Genomic DNA, 23,032 nt, shown 5'->3' with positions numbered 1-23,032 from the left:
CTTGGAGCAATCCCTGGGGTTTCAGCAGTGGCCGTTTCGCCGTAGCACATGTGGGGCAGCTGGCTACATAAGATTCAATGTCCTTCTTTAATGAGGGCCACCAAAATTGTCTTTTAATGAGATGCAGGGTTTTTACAAAACCAAAATGCCCAGCCATGCGTGAGTTGTGAGCACATTGAAGAACCAGACTCCTAATAGTTGTGGGGACATATAAATTAGCCCCAATCCAAGCCAGGCCATCTTTCATGCTGCACTCATTGGTATGTTGGTGAAACCATTCATCAGTTTCAAGGGCCTCCTTGAGTTTTGTAACGAAGTCCTTTGTGACTTCCAAATTGGAACTGGTCTGGCTTCTGGTGATGACCCGAGCAGTGAGGCTTTTCGTTGGCATGACTGGGTGGATGACACTAAGCTTTGAGCTGTTATATGGAGGAAGTCTGGACAAGGCATCAGCCATAAAGTTCTTCCCTCCTGGGACATACTTCAAAGTGAAATTGAATCTATTGAAATGTTGTGCCCAACTCATTTGTTTGGGGGATAATTTCCAGGGGGGTCTTTAATGCCTTTAAATTTTTGTGATCAGTCCACACCTCAAAAGGGTGTTTAGCCCCCCCCCCAAATGACGCCAGGTCATCAAGGCCCATCTTACCGCAAAAGCCTCCTTTTCCCATATAGCCCATTGCCTCAAAGATCTGGCAAAGCTGGATCTGAGCAAAAGCACGCAAAAGCATTAGATATCAATACATGACCCATTCCCCTCCCCTTGGTAACCCCAGTCCATAGCCCAATCCAATATCTCCACAGCTGTCAGGTGGGAGACATCTTCAAAAAGCATTAGAGGCTGACACTTTCTTTCTTTCAATATCTAGTAAAAACTGCATGGAAAAAGTTGACATAGATTATAGCACTTAGCAATAGAATTTATACCTATAGTCAGCTTCATAGTGTTTTACATTCCTGTCTAAGTGGTTTACAGAATCAGCATATTGCCCCAGCAATCTGGGTTTCATCTCAGAATGGTGTGAGTCAACCTTGAGCTGGTGAGAATTGAACTGCTGGCAGTTAGCAGAATTAGCCTGTAATACTGCATTCTAATCACTGCACAACTACAACTCTTATACTTCATGACACAAACTTTGATCTTTTTTTCATGTTTCTCAACAAAGGACATAAGAACATAGGTCATCTGGTTTGCACTGCAACATCACAATGCACATTTTATCATTTGCCCCCTTGCTTCAAATCAAATGAAATCAATCTTTATTCAGTCATAGGTTAGCCAATAAAACACCAAGAGTCACAATTAATTAAGAGAAAGGGTAAAATGCATTTATTGAAAAATATTTGGAAAAATATTTGAAAAAATGTTAAAGTTAATAATACAGCATACTGTGTAGACTATAGAATGGTACTTGGTTGTGGTCAAGGAAATAAGATGAGATTGATGAGATAATAACATCTTGAGATAAATCAGATCAACCAGGAGATTAGTAAAGAGTGGAAATAATAATTTCTGGTGCTCTTTGCTTCTTCATTTCTCCTGCAGATGCCTATGCTTCTTCTCATATATTTTACAAGAGAAAAACTAGGGGAGTAATAATACAAAGCATCAGGAAAGGACCTATGTGGTGGTGCGGTAAGTGATTTAGACTGAATCTCCTTCAAATTATTACTATATCTCTTTTCTCAGTCTTCTCCATTCTTACAGTGTATCTTCAACAGAGCAAACAACAACCATCCAGCTAAAAATGATCAAATATCTTAATTTAATAACAAGTAATAAATGCAAATTAAACATTACAAAACTATAACCTAATAAGAGACAATGTTTTCCCAGCAGATAATGCAAGTATTTGTATTTGTATTTGTATTCATTATACTTGTATGCCGCCCTATTCCCGGGGGGACTCAGGGCAGCGAACAAACACATGGGGAATGGGGCAATACAAAAAACAAACGAGACAAACAGGATACAAAGAAAAATTAAAAATTACACAACAATCAACAATTCGAGTGGGGCTGGGAACTCATCAGCCCCAGGCCTGCCGGAACAGCCAGGTCTTGACGGCTTTGCGGAAAGCCTGAAGGGTGGTGAGGGTCCGAATCTCCACAGGGAGATTGTTCCAGAGGGCCGGAGCATCCACAGAAAAGGCCCTCCCCCGGGGGGTCGACAGTCGACACTGGCTAGCTGATGGTATCCGGAGGAGGCCTAATCTGTGGGATCTGATTGGTCGAAGGGAGGTAATTGGCAGGAGGCGGTCTCTGAAGTACCCAGGTCCGATACCATGTAGGGCTTTAAAAGTAATGACTAGCACCTTGAAACACGTCCGGAGTCCAATAGGCAGCCAGTGCAGCTCGCGGAGGATAGGTGTAACGTGGGTGTACCGAGGTGCACCCACAATCGCTCGCGCGGCTGCACTCTGGACAAGTTGTAGTCTCCAAATGCTCTTCAAGGGCTGCCCCATGTAGAGCGCATTACAGTAGTCCAGTCTTGAGGTCACAAGGGCGTGAGTGACTGTTCTGAGGGCCTCCCGGTTCAGGTAGGGACGCAATTGGTGCACCAGGCGAACCTGGGCAAATGTCCCCCTGGTCACCACTGACAAATCATGTTCTAAAGTCAGCTGTGGGTCCAGGAGGACTCCCGAATTGCGAACCCTGTCTGAGGTGCGTATAATTTCACCCCCCAGCCTGAGAGATGGAATACAAGGCCAATCTTTGGGAGGGAAAAACACAAGCCACTCGGTCTTGTCGGGATTGAGTGCAAGCTTGTTCACACCCATCCAGACCCTAACAGCCTCCAGGCACTGACACATCACGTCAACCGCTTCACTGAGTTGGCACGGGGCGGACAGATACAGCTGTGTATCATCCGCATATTGGTGGTATTTTATCCCGTGCCGCCGAATGATCTCACCCAGTGGCTTCATGTAGATGTTAAACAGGAGGGGGGACAGGACCGAACCCTGCGGCACCCCATACTTAAGGGGCCTAGGGGTCGACCTCTGCCCTTCAACCAACACCGACTGCGACCTGTCCGAGAGGTAGGAGGAGAACCACCAAAAAACAGTGCCTCCCACTCCCACCTCCCGCAACCGCCGCAGAAGGATACCATGGTCGATGGTATCGAAGGCAGCTCAAGGAGCACTAGGATGGAGGCATGACCCCCATCCCTGGCTCTCCAGAGATCATCGATCAGTGCGACCAAAGCAGTTTCCGTGCTGTAGCCAGGCCTGAAACCAGACTGGAAGGAATCCAGATAATCGGTTTCATCCAAGGACTGCCGGAGCTGAGAGGCCACCACTTTCTCAACAACCTTCCCAACAAAGGGGAGGTTGGAAACTGGACGGTAGTTACTTAAAATGGCTGGATCCAAAGACGGCTTCTTCAGGAGGGGTCTCACCACCGCCGGCTTTAGAAGGGGCGGGAAGGATCCCTCCCGAAGAGAGGTGGCGATTATCGTCTGGATCCAGCCACGTGTCACCTCCCTGCTGTTCGTAACCAGCCAGGAGGGGTACGGGTCCAGCACGCCAGTGGAGGCACTCACCGCTCCCATGGTGATTGTCTCCATAGTCAGGAGACAAGGTTAGGGGGGGGGTCAACGAACCGATCTTTTGCTTTGATGAACATTTGGGAGCTAAATATTAAAACTAAAGCTAAAACCACAGCATTCAGGTACTTAATGCTAAACATCTAAGCCTGAGAAAGCAGAACTAGAATTGTTGCTCGTTGATATTTGGTAGCAATATTTGTGTCTACTTCTGTTCTGTTTTAATCTCAAGATTGGGATTAAAATTTAAAGCTTTAATCTTTAAATTTTAAAGATTGGGATTAAAGCTCAGAAGTTCAGCATGATTTGCAATGCAATAAAAGCTCACATCCTTTGGATACTGAAATAGGTGCAAAACAGCACCAGTAGTTAAAAGATTCAGAATTTTTTGTAGTGTACAGACATGCTGAGAAGGTTGCTATGAACATGCATGATGAAGTTAAAATTCTCAGAATTTGAAGAATGCAGCCTTAAATTTCTCATTAAAAGGTGATAGTAAAGCAACAGGCCTTAAGGGGAAGGAAAAAACTACTAAGTATAACAGGATAGAACCAAATATACTAGTACAAGTATTTAAGTACCAAGCAGATAAGTGGTGCAGTGGTCTACAGGTGAAGACACTTGCCTCCCACTCAGAAGGTTGAGAGTTCAATCCTAGGCAGCAACAGATGTTTCTCTATCAGAGTGCAGAGAGAAAATATGCAAACTCCATGTAGGTGTCAGGAAGGGCATTCGGAATCCAGCCAGAAAACGCACAGCTGCATTCAGTCACCCCGAGTCTACCCTGATAAAAAGGATTACAGGGTCATAAAAAGAAAACAAAAGTATCAAGAGAGGAGACACCATCTTATTCTTCTTTCCTTTCCTATCCAAGAGAACCAAAAGGCTGCTTCTTCTCCTTCCTTCCTCCTTTCCTTCCTCCCTCCCTTCCTTCATTGAAGAACATTTCAGATGAAAGTACTGTGAAACACAATGTAGCACACCATAGTCTTCAATGTGTATGTTTCTCTTGTTCATCAAAAACTGGTTGCAACAACTGTACAAAATATACCCATCCCATATGGATGAGATGCAGAGTACCACAGAAAAGCAAGAGCATAACTTCCTTTGGACTTGAGGAGTAGATAATACTTTTGCTTCTCTTGAGTATATGTGTATGTGTGAATGAAACTGATTTTTGCACATGACACTCATTCCAAGCCAGGAATCTAATAGAAACCACTAGAAGATCAATGGACAGTCAAATGAATTATGTTTATTCAATCCAAAATCTGGATTGACAATCACACCAGGACAATTTTGAGCACCTCCTTTTTAGCAGAATTTAGCCAATCATTATGAATAGAATGGAATGGGTTAGCTTATTACAATAATTTCTGCTATATCAGCATGAAAATCTTTCCTCTTGTACAGTCCTTATTTCCAAATTCTGTTAAAACAGATGTTTCTTTATCCTAAAATGACAGCAAACTTCCTTCCTAGAAACAGATGTCTCTTTGTCTAAAGTTAAGACAATGGGAATTTTATCTTTTCTTGTTCTTCACCCGTTCACAGACGACAGTCAGACAGACTTTAAAGGAAATAACTTTATCAGTCCTGGCTCACGCTGGCTGTGAGCCCAAAATAAACATAAATAAAGTCTCTGGCAAAAAGATTACGCAGCAGAATGCAAAAACAAAGAGCTCTTACAGCAAAACCAGGTTTACAGAAAGAAAGCAAATCACTTCTCCAAGTGTCTCTTTGAATCAGGGTTACAGAAAGCAAATCACTTATACAAGTGCCTCTCACAAACAAACCACGACTGATGAACAACGAACCATGAACGGACGTTGACTTCTGCCACCAGGGCATGGCACCATCAGTCCTTTTATCTCCAGAAGACGACACTAATGAGCAACAGCTGGAGCAACATACCTGCATCCCGACTCAACTCACAGCAAACTTCTGCTGAGCCAAAACATTTCTATACACATTTTTATACATAAGATGTATCTCTTCCTTTACATAGATTTTGCTACCTAATATAGTCACTTGTTTATTCTAACAACAACCAGCATTACTAACTTTCCTATACAATATTTCCTTACTGTAAACATATAAGAAAAATATTCCAACATTTGTAATCCCCATTTCAAAATAAACAAAATGAATGAATCACAATCAAGCTCAGCCATGCACAAGTACAGAAAGTTCTCATTTCATACCTCACTTTTATATCTCCTAGAAATGATTAAAGTATGTAAAAATATTCTCCTGGGTTTACTGATCTTTTCAAGGGTGATCATAATTTAATAAAGGGGGATATTATTGCACTAAAATGGATCAATAAGCTGAGCAGAGATGCTTTTCTTCTTATTTATTTAATGCAGAAGGTAAGAGATTCTAAGAAGAGACAATTTAAAAAGGCTGCATTTTCCAACCCAAAATATTACCAGTGGGAAAACAATTTTCTGAAAGTATTAAGTTGGCCAAAAACTATTTAATTGCCCTCAAAGTTCTCACAGTAAGAAAAAAGTTGAATAGGTTTGTAATTAGCAATAATATTATATAGAAAAAGAGAGAGAATTAAGGATTGTGCTGAATTCCCTGAATATGACTCAGCCTTCCATCCTTCTGAGGTGGTAAAATGAGGACCCACATTGTTTGAGGCAATATTCTGACTCTGTAAACAGCTCAGAGAGGGCTCTAAAGCACTGTGAAGCGGTATATAAGTCTAAGTGCTATTGCTATATAGTGTTTGTGTGTGTTTCTGTGAGGTTTTTGTGTGTGTGTGTGCGCGCGCACGCGCGCGGGCGTGCCTATATGCCTATATATATATATATATATATATATATATATATATATATATATATATATATATATATATATATATATATATATATATATATATATATATATATATATATATATAAATTTTATTTTCAAAACAAACATACACATGTTTGCAAAAAGAGTATCAGTTGGTTACAAATGGCTTTTGTGCATCTCTTCCACCGTCATCAAATATAATTCATATTAATTCTAATATTTTAACTCAGATATTTATTATATTACCATCATCATACCTCCACTTTTATTTGACTATAATTATTTAAACGTCCTTCATCATAAAATATACCAAGATTTAATACATAACCACATGCTGGCATTTCATTTACTTATTTATAAAATCCTCCATTAACATTATATCCTCATATCCTGTTTTAGTTGAAGAGCCGAGGTGGCGCTATGGTTAAGTACAGCACTACAGGCTACTTCAGCTGACTGCAGTTCTGCAGTTCGGCGGTTCAAATCTCACCGGCTCAAGGTTGACTCAGCCTTCCATCCTTCCGAGGTGGGTGAAATGAGGACCCAGACTGTGGGGGCAATATGCTGACTCTGTAAACCGCTTAGAGAGGGCTGAAAGCCCTATGAAGCGGTATATAAGTCTAACTGCTATTGCTATTGCTATTGCTATTGCTATTGCTATTGCTATTGCTAGCTAAACATCCATAATATTTAATACCAAAATTTTCTAATCCTCCATATATATAGTTTATTATTGTTATCCTTTCTTTATTTAATTATATCCTACATCATAACATTTTCCCCCTATTAGTTAAAACTTAGCTGTGTCTAATTTTGTTTTTTATTGTTATTGTTATTAATAACCTTTATATATAGTCGAAAAATATTTCTAACCTTCCCTTCATGAGTAACATTCAATATTCATATCCAATTATTACTTATCATAACAGCTCAACATTGTATACATTACTATCATTATCAATTTTTATTTAACTATACCTATTATCACTGAATTTAACTAAGTTTAGCTACTTTTAAATTATACTCTTCCATCTATCAACCTGTATCTCTCCAATAGCAAAACAATCTTATGTCTTCTGCCATTTGTGAATCCAGTCCTCCAAACATCTTCTTAAACTAATTTGGCTGGACTCCTCTTTGCAGCTCCTCGTTTACAGTATTTCTCATATAATATTGATGCCCTCCTTCTGTTTCCTTTTTCAGCTTATCTTTAATTCTCAACAGTGTTATCAAATATTTTGCAAATAGTATTTCATAGTCCATAATTTCTTTAATGCATTCTTCTTCTTCTATGTCGTGTCCTTTGAAGTAAATTTTCTCTCCATTTAGTTCCTTTTCCAATATTCCACTCTTTCCTCCCTCAGAAATGAACCAATTGCCACGAATATCAACAAGCTCAATCTCTTTATATTCATCTTCCATTTCAATTTTTTGAATTTCAATCTTCTTATTTTATGTTTGAAAAACATCCTTAATTTCATCACATTTTGTTGCCAAATGCACCAAATAATCCAATTTTCTCTCAATTCTTTCCTCTACCTCCAACACCCTCTCCAGAGCTAAGAGTACTTCTCGGAGAGATTGGCCTATTTTCTAAGGTTAACAGAGAGCTACTGGCCAAGTACTGCCCAGCTATCTTTGTACCTAAGGTGTGACTTGAACTTCTAGTCCTTCAGTTCCTAATCTGGTGTCCTAACACTACACCAGATGGCTCTTTGAATATTACAGATCATATGAAAGTCAATCATCAGCCTTCAAGTTATGACTTTTACTTTATTATTAAAATTATTACTAATAGCAGTACTTACAGGGAGTTATTTCCTGCCTTGATGGTAACAACATAAGAGCCATGGTAGCACAGTGGTTAGGATGCATATTGCAGACTAATTTTGTTGTGGACTGCCAGCAGTTTGGCAGTTCAAGTCTCACTGGATCAAGGTTGACTCGGCCTGCCATCCTTCTGAGGTCGGTAAAATGTTGAGGGCAGTATGCTGACTCTATAAACTGCTTAGAGAGGGCTTTAAAGCCCTATGAAGTGGTATATAAATCTAAGCGCTATTGTTATAAATGCCTAACACCATTTATCATTATGATGATAATGTGAATATTTTTATACAGGGAAGCAAATGTGAGCTCATATAAAAAATAACTCATCCATAAAGTGTAAAACTGGCAAATCGCACATAATGTTCAATAGGTGTACAAGATTTGACCATCAGTTAGATATTTAGGAAATGTGAGCTAGAATAGAGTCATAGAAAGTAAACAAGTAAAGTAAACAAGAGCCGAGGTGGCGCAGTGGTTAGGGTGCAGTACTGAAGGCCACTACAGCTGACTGTTATCTGCAGTTCAGCAGTTCTAATCTCACCGGCTCAAGGTTGACTCAGCCTTCCATCCTTCCGAGGTGGGTGAAATGAGGACCCAGACTGTGGGGGCGATATGCTGACTCTGTAAACCGCTTAGAGAGGGCTGAAAGCCCTATGAAGCGGTATATAAGTCTAACTGCTATTGCTATTGCTACAAGTAATCTATAAATGACTGCAACAAAGTCCAGGAATAAAGATGGTACAGTTCTAAATATCTGTTGGTAGGAATTATTCGTGGGTCTCCATGAATATTATTTATGAGCAACCAGACATATCAAGTTGCTGAATTTAGTAGCCTTTTATTCTGCAAGAAGCAACATGTCCTTTCTATGCTCAACAAGCACCACCCAGGTTCAAATTAAGAGGCTACCTTGAAAATAAGGAGACAATCAGTCCAAGAAATTTACTCAGCTAAGAATCTGAAGCTGTAGGATTTCAACTCATCAGCCTTTTGGGGTCAATCATTACCTAATTTATTCTTGTTATTTAGGGGATTTTCAGTGATATTCTTCAATATTCACATGCAATCATTTTTTTTATTATGACGATAGACCAGCCCAATAATTGTATTAATAATTAAGATTAATAAATTTTTGAAAAGCTAAAAACTATATCAACAAAGTTGCACCAGGTTAAAAAGCATAAAAATGAAGTTTAAAAAACTAAGACATATAAAAAACAAAAGTCTAGGGGAAAATGTATATTGTTCAGTATTAATATTTATACTTTATGTGAGATTTTTTTTGTCTAAGACAATTCCTTCAGAGCAGAACAAAGGATTTGATCTTACTGAAAGAACACGGTATTGAATTTGATTCTCTACATATCAAACTGAAGCTTTGTGTGATTCCTGTGGTGTACTCAGCAAATGATCTGGCAGCCTAGGAGCTATGGGGTTCATCATGGAGGCTGACCAAACCTATCATAAGTGCTGCACATTAGTGCTTCACCTTCCCACAGTGAAAAGTCAAGGAATGTTCATGAAGAGGAATATTTTTAGAATAAGTAGAAACATCTCTGCAGGTCCCACCATACTTGCTCTCAGCAAATGAAAGGAATTGGTGTCCTTTTCTAGACTCCCAGAGTTTAACCCTTATCTTAACTCCTGCCTTGGGTTAATTCAGATTTCAGTAAATTCTGAATGTAATGAGATGTTTAGATATAGGATAAAGGATAATGCTTGCAGAAAAGATTGGAATGACACCTCATTTATTGAAGCTAAATTTATCCCATGCTAAATTTTATGCTTGATTAAAATAACTGTGTACAGAAACTGAATCAGGGTAAGAGGTAGGAAAAAGAGGCCTGCTGTTAATTGGAATAGATTTTTTTAAGAATAGGTGAAATGAATAATGACCTACTTCATTTAAACAAGTTGTTAATATTTACTCTGCAAATACCCACAGGGAAACTTGCCAGAGCTAAAACACCTATAATTTACATTCAGCTGCTAAACCTTACATTATTTCCAAAGAAGAACATTCACTATTTTCTTATCTCTCCTACATGGATACTTCATTTTAGCAGATTAACTGTCTATGGAAATCTGAATTCTATAAATTGCTTATTTCATATTTATGTAAGTTGAACCAGGTTAATATTCAGGATGCAACTCAGCACACATGATATCCTACCTAACGATTTGCAATGATTTGGGTTTAATTTTATGCCTCATAATAACATGATTTTAGAAATGCAGAAAGGATTATGGCTTGCAGGGAAGCCTGGTATTCTAGAGACAACTTTAATGGAGTTTTGGATATTAAGAGAAAACAATGCAAGCTAGTAAGCAAATTAACAAAATGTATTTAACAAAACAACTAGCTTTGTTGTTCGTTTATGATCAAATTTCTTACCAAACAACAAAATCAGCATGGAACTTTTACTACATCCCTCCAAGCAGGGGTGGGATTCAGCTGGTTTAGATGGTTTAGGCAAACCAAATTCTAATTTTACATCAGGTTTGCTGAACTGGTAGTTGCAAGGACTGGCTGGCCCCACCCACCCCTCCCCTTCCAGGGGTCTCCACGTGGCCCATTTTGGATGCCAGGTAAATGCAGGGCCCATGTGGAGGATCTGGGAGAGTGAAAAATGGCCCTCCCAGAAGTCTGGAAACAGGCCCGTTTCCGGCCTCCGAATGGCCTCTGGAGCCCAGGGGAGGCCAAGACTTGAGGAAAGTCTCCAGAGCCTGAGGAGGGTGAAAACACTCCCCACCATGGTTCAGGAGGCCAAGTAGACCACACCCACCATGGCCATGGCCACCCAGCAACCGGTTGCTAAAAATTTTGAATCCCACCCCTGCCTCCAAGCTTGTACTTCCATTGCATGTCAGTACCAATGCAGCCCAGACATCTTCCAGAGATTTGATCATCCAGCAATCCTAATTATCTCATCAAGCCTCCTAAAATTAATGAGCTACTTGCTTACAAAAAAAATTCATTCCTACTCTCAACAAGCCTTTTTTTCCCTACTATCTCCTGCAACTCACGCAAACCAATCCAACAACTCCTTGGGAACATCTTATCCCCCAGAGTAAAGTCAGGCTCCAACCTTCCTTACCTTCTTTAAGAGTTAAAGACCTCACTCTGCCAGTGAGCTTGGGGATCTAACCAAAGGGGAGTATCACTTTAGGGGTGGTTGATAGAGGAACAAAAAATCCCACCACTTCCTCTTCAATGTGCTCCTTCCCTCCCCATCTTATTAGCTACGTTGAAATTTTATAGTACTGTGTTTATATTATTAGTTTATATAGTTTTATCTTTTAATATTGTAAGCCACTGTACAAAGTTAGCACCCACCCCTCACCTAAAAGAATGAAATATTTTGGGAAATATTAAAAAAGGCAGAATATTACATTTCCCTAAAGAAGAAACATGCTCTTGGAAAGCAGCCTCCACCTTTCTTAATAGCCCCAGCAGGACTGGGCCAGCCTATCTACAAGACAAAAGACCTTCAGTTCCAGGGTGATGGATTAAGACTTGGCCCTTCAGGACATAATAGAACCATTTAGCAGAAGACACAGAACTCACTACATTGCACAATTTCCTAAGGGCATTGCATCAGAGTCCAAGCTTCAATCAAACTTATCTCAGACAAACATGGGAGTCTGACAACAGCCAATAAAATACATGTTCTTGAACAGAAAAAAGGAAGCTCAAGTTCAAAGCCCAAAAGAAGTTATAGAAGCCCCCCACTCTCAACCCCATGTGGTCAGCTGCCCAGAACCACTCATGTGCTTCTGCTTCACTATTACAAACCATATTTCCAATCAGCCTCCATGTTTCCAGTGTCTTTCTCTGGGATTAGAACGGAACCAGATGAATATTTCTTCCAACGCTGCTCAGGCTTACTGTGCAGTAAAATGGGTAGCTAATAAATTTTACAAATGAATAAAATAAACAGTAAATAAAGCAATCACCCTCTCCAACACCATTTTGAAATCCAATCCATACTTCTGTGTGGTTCAAAATCAGCTAAAGATATTATAATCTTTTTCAGGTGATAGTTCAGCAGCCACTCCCAGTAGTTTCTCCTATTTCTGATTTTTAAAATGTCTTATGTGAAAATTGCAATCACCCGTTATAATGTTTGCCCTTAGAAACCAGTTCAGAGCTCCTTTTACACTGTCCTTATGGAAGAATGAATGTACAGAGAACCATAGATTCTGCGTTGCACAGCTGGCCTCACTCTTAACTTCACCATCTTAATCCCATTTCCCACAGCCTCTCAGTTTCTGTTGATTAAAAATCTGTTCAATTTGTTTTGAAAGATGCTGCTTTAAATTAATTACTGACTGCCTTTCCAAATTAAACTGAGGTCGTTCAAATTATTTCTGTCTGCTGCAACTTGTTTGCTAACATTTTCTGGTTTTTATACCTTCCCTAATATTCTGTAACTCTATCTGTTTTATCATTTTTCTTCTTCAAATGCTATGAGACAATGGGCAGTTGTCAGGAGTAAGGTAAAGTGTGATTTTTTTTTAGATAACTCTATCCACCTGGATTGGATTTGGATGTTTAGCCTTCCTTGGGGCCCATAATTTTCTTTGCAATTTTTTTTTATTGACAGTTGTTCTTCTGTGACACTGTTTAGCTACTTTAATCTTACTGAAAGAATGGAGGGCAAGCTGTTCAGAGTCCTCCTGGATTGGAGTGGCCTATAAACTCTAGTAAATATATAAGAAAGAAGATAAAATGAATAATAAAATGGACCATATTGACCCTGATCTATACATCTTTATTCTTGAGAGAATGTATATTATACTGTGCATGCATATTAGGGGTGAAATCAACTTACCTTCGCTACCAGTTCTCAAATGTGAGCACATGCGCCACCTCCACGCATGTGCATGACCTTCAGCACAAAAATGGGACATGATGATGTCTGGCTGGGTGGGCGGAGTCTCCCGCTACCACTGCTACTGGTTCGCCTGAATGATAGAACTGGCTGAATTGCACCACATTAGCACATATATAATATATATAAATGTGTGTTTGTGTGTGGACATGTGTGCCTGTGTGGCTCTATTTCTGTCGTGTTGCTGTATTTTTATTTTTGTGTGGGGTTTGTTTTACATTGTGTTTTTTATGTGAGCTACCAAGAATTGTTTTTACTATGGCATTCAGCTGGAATGTTTTAAATAAAGTGGCATAAGAACCAAGTAAAGTGGTGAGAAACCCTGGAGGCATTGCAACTCTTGGTATTTCATATCAAATGGGGATCTGATCAGTCCATTGCAAACATGTTAAATATATAGCCACAGGGGGACATAGTTAGAAAGCAGGTATCTTATTTATTATTGCCCCTCTGTATGCTGGGGAAGCTGTCTGCATAGCACTAGAATTTAAGCACTTGAACATAGCTAGTGATCCGAGCTTATTTATGTGATAGATTTTATTAACTCAATACTGCAATCCTTTTTAGACATAAAAAAGAATAAGCATTTTAACCAGGAATTATACTGGACCATTGCTCTAAATGGGCTAATGCAAATAGAGGTAGTCTTTGACTTACAACCATTCATTTAGTGACCGTTCAAACTTACAATGGCACAGAAAAAGTTACTTATGACCGTTTTTCACACTTATGACCATGGCAGCATCCCCATGCTCTTGTGATCAAAATTCAGATGCTTGGAAACTGTCTCATATTTATGACGGTTGCAGTGTCCCAGGGTGATGTGATCACCTTTTGCGACCTGCTGACAAGCAAAGTCAATGGAGAAGCCAGATTCACTTAACAACCGAGTCACTGTGGTGATTCACCTAACAGCTGTGACAAGAAAGGTTGTAAAATGGGGCAAAATTCCCTTAACAAATGTCTCACTTATCAACAGAAATGATGGCCACCATTGTGGTCGTAAGTCGAGGACCACCTGTACCAAGAGTCTACATTTCCTTGCTTTCCCATCCATTGTGTCATAACATCTGCTTATGGTACTTAAAAGTTCATCTTAAACCACTGGTTTCAGGGACCCTGAACTAGAAAACACCCCTTTCTGTTATAGAACTTATCAAATTTCTTTCTAGCTTAGTCCTGACAGGTAGTGATTTATGAGCTTATAGTTAGTTCTCTACTGCTGAATCTTGAAATAGCCCTATTATTCATTAGCATTTCTGCCATTCTGCACTTGTTCAGCAATATACTCTTATAACTGAACAGCAATTGTAATTTTACTCCAAGTCATTCATTCTCCATAAAGAGGAAGGATGGCAATTCCTCTCTGCGTGCATTTGTTGCCATCCTTCTTGCTGCCATAGTAGTTCCATCTGCTGAGAGATAAAGTAAAAGGGAAGAGGTACACTCTGTATGATTTCTACAGCTTCATATTTCAAAAATGGGCAACAACTGCGGCTAGGTGAGGCAGAACCTCTTCCCAAAAAGATTATTAATATTAATTGTAATGAAAAACAGGAAACTTAGCTTCACACCCAGGCATTGCCTAATTTATACAAAATGCACAAGCACACATATGAGCTGGAGGGGCATACAGAATAAGGAAGTGCAAGAGACAGTTCAGATAATTATTACTATTTATTTTACGTAAATCAAATTTTTCTCAGGATGCTTTGTGACTCTTGTTGGTTTAGCAAATCAACACACTTGCTAAACTCACAGAATTAAGCTTTGGATGAGTTTCTGACTTCCTGAAAATAATGCTACCATTTTGTATGTCTTTGTATACATAGAAAAGATGCAGTCCTCTTCATGACTACTTGAAATAAACCCCATTGAGCTGAGGATCACAGTAAGTATGTACAAAATATAAGTTTTCAACTTAAAATATAAATTAATTTACATTATACCCAATTTTAGATGACCAGTATGTCTGTTGCATATACACTCAGTTCTTGCCATGGTGAAGTTTGGATGATGTGCAAGAAACATAATATTCATGAGTACCTCCATAATGCTTATTAATCTCATAACAAAATAATTGCTGGCTAATGTTGCTCATATGTCCTCCCAAGTTCAGAATATTTATGAGACAATTGTCTGTTTTGCAAGTTATAAATTCATATATAGCTCTTATTGTGACCAAGGCTGGATCCTATCGTTTTTATGCTCATGTAAATGTTGAGAATCATGAGGAAAAGTAAAATCATTGAAAAATTCTTCCCTACCCCTCCAGTATTTAAAAGCAGACATAACATTTTATAAATCTTCTCTGACAGGAAAAGCTCAAGGATCATCATATGTTAGGAAAACGTGTAGATGTTTTAATGCCATAATATGATCTATGAGTACTGAAGCATAGTCCATTGCTATAGAGTGTTCAGGTACTTATATTAAGTCCTGCTGTAAGATAAATTCCTTGCAGAGTACACCTTTGGGCAGATGAGGAAGGATGACTTGACCAAGCAAGTATCAGGGGATAATTCTATTTTCAGGGACAGGAGGAGAAGGAGGAGGGGAAGTCATGGACTCAAAAAATCTCTTCCAGACTCATAACTGATAGTTTCCATGGCCATTTTGTTGTAATTTTGAAGGAAGATTTATTGAAGAAGAACCATACATTTTTCAGTAGATCTGACACATCTGTACACACTTCTTGATAATACCTTCAAAGGGGAGCAGAGATAATTATGCCAGAATTTTTTACTGAGTTTATTTGAATGGGTCTTTAGATGTTTTTGGAACTTAGATAAATAGTAAATACGGTCTATAAATGCTTTCAAATAGTTATAGATGAGTTATAAAGCTAGTTATAAGTTATTTTAACAAATCAAGCATAGAGAATTCAAAACAATATCTGAGTGGCACAGAATTGGCAGAAACACATTATTTGACAGTGAAAATTCAAGACTGATATTCAAAATTGGATGTTTTCTTTCAATTACATTTGTAAACAGGTATAAAGACCTCAACTTCATAGTGCTCTTCTAATGACATTGATACAGGTCCTCAGATTATAAAATGAGGTGCTTCTGAGATCTTTATGAGATATTCCATCTCATTTTGGACTTTATACCTTATACTGAAAAAGAACAGATAAGTTATTACAGCAAGAATTCAGTTTTTCTGAATCCTCTGGATGCTTCAGATAGTAGCAAATGCATGTAATGATGAATTCTTCCAATATATCAAGAGTGACAAACTGTCGCCTTCATAACCCCTGTGCATGACTAGAGTGGAAGCTCCAGAGGAAACAACGCAGTGACTGATACAATAGAAGTTTCCAAAGAATCGAGCTATATGGGATTTGAGGAAATTGCTCATCTTAGGTGTTAAAAAATAGACTGTTTAAGATGAAAGGGCAGTGGATTGATATTTGATTCAAAACAAAGCATAATGTCTCATCAATTGCAGAATCTGGGACAATTGTTGTAATTTAAAGATACAGCTAAAACCTGGCTCTAGACATTCAGTAATTGGAATGTTATCCTGGATACGGTTTAAGCAAACCTGTTTAAGATTTCCATCTTAGACCTCATCATGGTCTGCCTAAAACTGTGATGGCGAACCTATGGTACACATGCCAGGGTGGCATGCAAAGCCCTCTCTGTGGGCATGCAAGCCATCACCCAAGTTCAGCTCTGCTGCGCATGTGCGTGCACCTCCCGCCAGCCAGCTGATTGTTGCGTCTCTGCCACGCATGTGCAGGTGGCGGAGTACATGCAGGAGTGAGTGTACGTGGGGGGGCGGGGGGCCTACATGGGGCTGTGTGCACATGCAAGGGCAGGGCACATGCAGGGAAGGCACACATGCATGCACAGGAGCAGGGCGCATGCACAGGATCCATGCACACTTTGGGCACTCAGTCCGGAAAAGGTTAGCCATCGCTGGCCTAGAACATTCACACCTCTTCCCCAAATCTCAGTCCAATACAATCATGCAGAAGACACGCACTCCTCTGCCCAATAAAATGGGAATATTATTGGATGAGTCGTTTTCTAGGAAACTGTATCTTTTTTTAGCATTTTGGAACAGTCTCCAGTGTTTTGGAGGTGTGGTTTGATACCGGGATTGCAGCAAGCTTGTTGATACCCCTAAAATTACTGTAAAAGTAATTCCAGCAGAGATGGTGCCATTTAGTAAATCAATACATTTTCAGTTTGAATGAAGCTCATAACTAATGTAAGTAATAAAATAAGTAGAAACTAAATGACTTGGTGAATGGAGTTGAAATTATTACAGATTACAAATTAGGGAAGACTTCAAAAATGCTGTAACATGTATTAAAGCCAATATTGGTTTTCCCATACTATTTATTATCTTTATAGTATGTCTTTTTAGTAATGTGCAATATATTTTCTCTGTTAATGGTACACAGAAAGAAAAGTAGCATAGGTCAATGGATATAATTTACAGCTTCCAACTCCCAGTACATAGAGTTTTAAAGCTTTTAAAACTTTTAAGCTCTCTATTTGCATTTTTGAATTTAGTCATTCTGAATATTTAGATCTCAAATAGGCATTAGAAAGGAAAAATGCCCAGTAACAAAAGCTTACAATCTTGACTCTGCCCTCAGGAATGTTAAAGTTCAGTTTTATTAGTTGAAATCTCTTTAACTATTGCTTCCTCCTCCAATACCACTGAGTGTGGCTAACTAGGAAAAGTTGAACCATTCCTGGCACAGATGATTAGTAGAGAGCTGTCAAGTCATGGCTGAGACAAAGGTATTTATAACAAATAATGTTTGGAGTGTGGCAATAACATTTTTCTTGATTGCCTTTATTCAGTTATTAAAGACTATTTGCTTTGCAGATATATTTGCTTACATCACATTTTGATATGAGAGCATACATTTAGTTAAATGATTGAAAGAGAAGAGCCCTGCCTTTCTGGTTTGATCTTTATGATTTAGGAGGGAGTGTATGTTTAGTCTTGGACTGCCGACTCTTGGATTACAAAATCTCCATCCACTAAAGTATTGAATCAGGATCTTAAAGGATGATTTGTTTGCGTGCCAGGACAACACAGGATGTTCTGACTCTTCAAAGAAATGAAACCACCATTCATCTCCTCCCTCTCAGAACTTTTCTTGTCCTCTGAGTAGATTTTTTTCATTGGTTGATTCAAAAAATGTTGGGCTTCTGCAATGAGTTGTCAAGAACATTTCTCTGGAGATATAAAACAGTTTCACCAATTTTTTCAAAGGAAATATAAAACATTAATGCCCATAACATTTCTTTTCTGGCAAGATTGTGACATAAATGAAAATGATTTCTACTATGTGATAATGATCCAGCCTTGAGGCACAACAGCTACTACTTTAAGTGATAACATAAACAAAAATGTCCATGAAAAATCAGCTGTGTAATTGCTTTCTATTTAAAATTTTGTGTTTAACCATTGTATATGTTTCTATTATGTTTGGTTTATCATAGAAACACGGAGCTGGAGAGGATCTTTTAGGGCATCAAAACTGGCTATATTGTATTTAACTCTACTTTACTTAGATTAAGTAGAGGTATGATTATGGTTGTCTAGGAAGAGTCATAGAAAGTATTTGAAGGGATACTTCACAAAATGGCACTTCAACAGATCTATTACTGACCTAGGCATATCTCAAATCTGCTCCAAAACAGAGATGTTATTCAACAGGTTCTGATCAGGTTCTGATCAGTTCTGGAGAACCAGTAGCAGAAATTTTGAGTAGTTCAGAGAACCAGTAAATACCACCTCTGCCCCTATCTATTCTCTGCCTCCCAAGTCCCAGCTGATCGGGAGGGAATGGGGATTTTGCAGTAACCTTCCCCTGGAGTGGGGAGGGAATGGGGATTTTACAGTATCCTTCCTCTGCCATGCCCACCAAGCCACGACCATAGAACCAGTAAAAAAATTTGAATCCCACCACTGCTCCAAAGAACTGGTATATCTCTGATAAAGGAGAATGGTGTACCTCTAGAACAATGGTGAAGATGGCATGGGGAAGATTGTAGGAAAAAAGGGTCAATCCACAAAACTGCTTCCTTCCCCCTTTCAGCTATGAAAACCTTCAATGATTTTTCTGCAAATACAGTGACAGATAAAATTCATTCTAAGGAACAGCATTATTAATGGAAAAATTATGAGGTATTGATTGCCCAGATAAGTCTATGTCATTTATCTGAAGGGTTTTGAAGACATATTTCTCCAATTATTTTAATGGTGTTACATTTGATTATATTAAAAAAATCTCAGACCATTTAGACAACAGAGATGGATCTGTTTCTTTTAATGTGTGAGGTGTCTGATCTTCCATTGTCTGTTATTTAACTACACAAACTTTGAATGTAGACAGCAGTGTTGGGCAATTTAGAGGAAGGTTTTTCTTTCTCTGACGCTTCTTGGAATGATTATGTGTCCATGCAACACTGGAGATACAGACTTTTCTAATTATAGTAGATCTATATTACCTCTGAAGGAACAAGGTCACTCTTTGTTGAAACTTTTGGCAAAGCTTCTAGAATCACCTAAAACAGAGCTAAGAATATCTGCCCTGCCAGTATAATTGATCTCACAAGACCTACCCATTCAGCTTATGCAGAGTAAAATGTGCTTTCCTTTTTCCCAACCATGTCCCTCTCACAAAAGGGAATATGATTTGAGGCCAGCAAAGGCCTCTCAGATGCTGCAAGCTGTGGTCAGCAATTGATTGGAGACAAACAACTCTTCAGAAAGCACCATAGAGAATGTTTCTGAAAAGATTTTTCTCTGAGGGGCCCTTGGTGCTCTCTGAGCTTGCTTGTTTTCTTACAGATGTTTCATTACCCAAGCTAGGTAGCATCATCAGAGCACTGAAGGTATTACCTAGTTTGGGTAATGAAACGTCTGCAAGAAAACAAGCAAGCTCAGAGATCACCACAGACTCCTCATGTCAACCCTGAGCTACAAATATTGTCCTTTATTAGTTTTTTTCTCTACACCAGAATAGACTATAGAATTATGTATATGTTTATATGTATGTGTCATTTTATCAATGTACATTCCTTCCTGTGGAAAACTGGCACACAATGGAATAAGAAAATTGAAGTGAAAAGATTTGATTGATTGATCAAATCATTTTTGAATCCTAGAAATCACATAAATACTTTCTCCAGGATGGTCTACACCCAACCCGGTTGTTTTTTCATGTCACCACTGTAATATGCCACTGAATTATTCTTTCTTACTCTCCAGCTATTACAGCATTAGAGCCCTTACTAGAGAGAGAATCTTTGCATAATATGTGTGAAGTAGAATAGTTTGAACCTGATCATTCGTTTCTCAAGTGAAAACTCTGGGTTGAAAGATGGAGAACATGTTGGTGAAATTTGTGGTATACCCTGAATTTAGATTATGATTGAGGTGATTAACAACATCCATGACAGCATAGATATCTCTTTTTTGCTGCATCCAGACTGCCTTCTGTATTGTGCCTAAATAATTATTTTATTGCTGGCACTTAACAACTAAAGAACAAAACAGAGATAATTAGATGGTCCAAACATTGTCAAACATTGAAATAATGAAACAACTCTGATGAGGTCCTGTGGGAACAATCAGAAAGAGCACAACAGATATACTTCATGACCATCCACACAGAAAATAGTTTTGCTGCTACATATGCTCATAACACTTGGGTAAACTGTATGATTTTATTATCATTATTTCTGTGAGTATTTTTTATTATTTCTGGCAACATTCCTAGCTCATATATTTTTCATACATCAATTTTAGAGTTGGAGAAGAACAAGTTTGTAGAAATATTTCTAGAATCTGAAAAGAGAAACTTGGAAAAATGTTAGAATTGTCCAGCTTTTGGATTTATAATTCAATTTGGTGGACTTGTACAAGTCACCATTCATCATATACAAGGCTGTACCCCTGGATTAAATCATCCAAAGACACCTGTCTCTGGTTTTTCACTACAGCAGCTCCATCTTTCAAATCTGAACAGTTAAGATTAACCAAACTCCAGAAATATTTTAGCTCCTGTGAGCCAGATGTGCTAATGAATTTCAGCCTTGGTGTGGCTTTAAAATATGGATTAGGCAAAAGATAGCAATAACCAGGTATGAAGTCTATGCATTATTTACTTGGGAAATGATGGAGGAAGAGGAAATAATTGTTGATTCTGTTGGATTTCTGGAATCATCTGGCTAGCCACTATGGGTAATCAATATGATCCAACAGGCTAGGATAGGTTTCCTCTTATGATTTTACTTGGGAAACTATTCTTTGTACTGCTTGAATAGGGAATAGTCTTTAATTTATTGTCTTTAATTTAGTATCACAATCCTCAGGCGAGAAGAGAAAGAAAATTAGCATAAATTGGCATCAGAATGCTAATACATTGATTTTCCCCCCCCTAGCCAATTGTTTATAGCTAGAGGAGACTGGACTAGCACACAGTAACTAATGGAAGCTCCAGTAAGTTAACATTGTCATGGGCTCAGTTGTAGATAGGCTAGGCTGAGGTGCAACATTAAGGTGTGTATTTGTAATTTGTAAGTTTATTTATAGGCCGCCCTTTTCCCTGAGGGGACTCAGGGCGGCTTACAACTTGTGGGGAGGGAATACAGACAGTGACATATAAAAACAGTACATAATTAAAAATAGAAACAACATTCATCATTAGGGTAGGGACGAATTACAATCTTTAACCCCAGGCCTGATGGGATAGCCAGATCTTAAGGGCTGTGCGGAAGGTCTGGAGGGTGGTGAGGGTACGAATCTCCACGGGGAGATCGTTCCAAAGGGTCGGAGCTACTACTGAAAAGGCTCTCCTCCACGTGGTTGCCAGTCGACACTGACTGGCGGATGGAACTCGGAGGAGGCCTAATCTGTGTGATCTGATAGGTCGCGAGGAGGTAATTGGCAGGAGGCGGTCTCTCAAGTACCCAGATCCACTACCATGAAGGGCTTTATGGGTGGTAAGTAGCACCTTGAAGTGCACCCGGAGATCAACAGGTAGCCAGCGCAGCTCGCGGAGGATATGTGTTATGTGGGCGAACCGAGGTGCACCCACAATCAGATCGCATAGAGCGGGCCTCCTCCGTATTCCATCCGCCAGTCAGTGCCGACTGGCGACCACCCGGAGGAGAGCCTTCTCAGTTGCTGCTCCGACGCTATGGAACAATCTCCCTGTGGAGATCCGTACCCTGACCACAGTCCAGGCCTTCCGCACAGCCCTCAAGACCTGGCTGGCCCGTCAGGCCTGGGGATAAATTTTCTTGCCCCTCCCGAATGCTGAGTGAATGTTGTGTTTTAGCATTTTTTGTTATTTCACTTTTCTTTTGTCGTATTTTGTCTTTCACTCCCCTTCCCTCATTATTGTAAGCCGCCCTGAGTCCCCTCAGGGAAAAGGGCGGCCTATAAATGTTAAATAAAATACAAAAAAAAAAAATACAATCGCTCGCGCGGCCGCATTCTGGACTAGCTGAAGTCGCCGGATGCTCTTCAAGGGCAGCCCCATGTAGAGCACATTGCAGTATTCCAGCCTAGAGGTCACAAGGGCACGAGTGACTGTTGTGAGAGCCTCCTGGTTCAGGAAGGGTCGCAACTGGCGCACCAGGCGAACCTGGGCAAATGCTCCCCTGGTCACAGCCGACAGATGGTGGTCAAAGGTATGTAACATTCCACTATCAAAGTTGGTCATAAGATACATAATAATACCAGCAGCATGGGTACCTGCATGAATTGAAGATAGAAAGCAGCATGGGGTGCATAGTCAGAGAATTTAGCCAGTATTCAGGATTGATGCAAATCCCCCCTAGCCAGAAGATACTAGATAAAGAAAAGTTACAAGGTATTTCCAGTGAGAGATCCTTGTGAAAAATAATGATGGTGGCAGCAACAAATTTAAGAAACTAGAGAGCCATTTGGTCCTCTGACAATATTAATC

Source organism: Thamnophis sirtalis, unplaced genomic scaffold, assembly GCF_051295495.1.
Source record: "Thamnophis sirtalis isolate CommonGarterSnake01/CBP01778 unplaced genomic scaffold, rThaSir2_p1.2 scaffold_1, whole genome shotgun sequence".
NCBI classification, from domain to species: domain Eukaryota; kingdom Metazoa; phylum Chordata; class Lepidosauria; order Squamata; family Natricidae; genus Thamnophis; species Thamnophis sirtalis.
Note: the sequence above shows the minus strand (reverse complement) of the source record.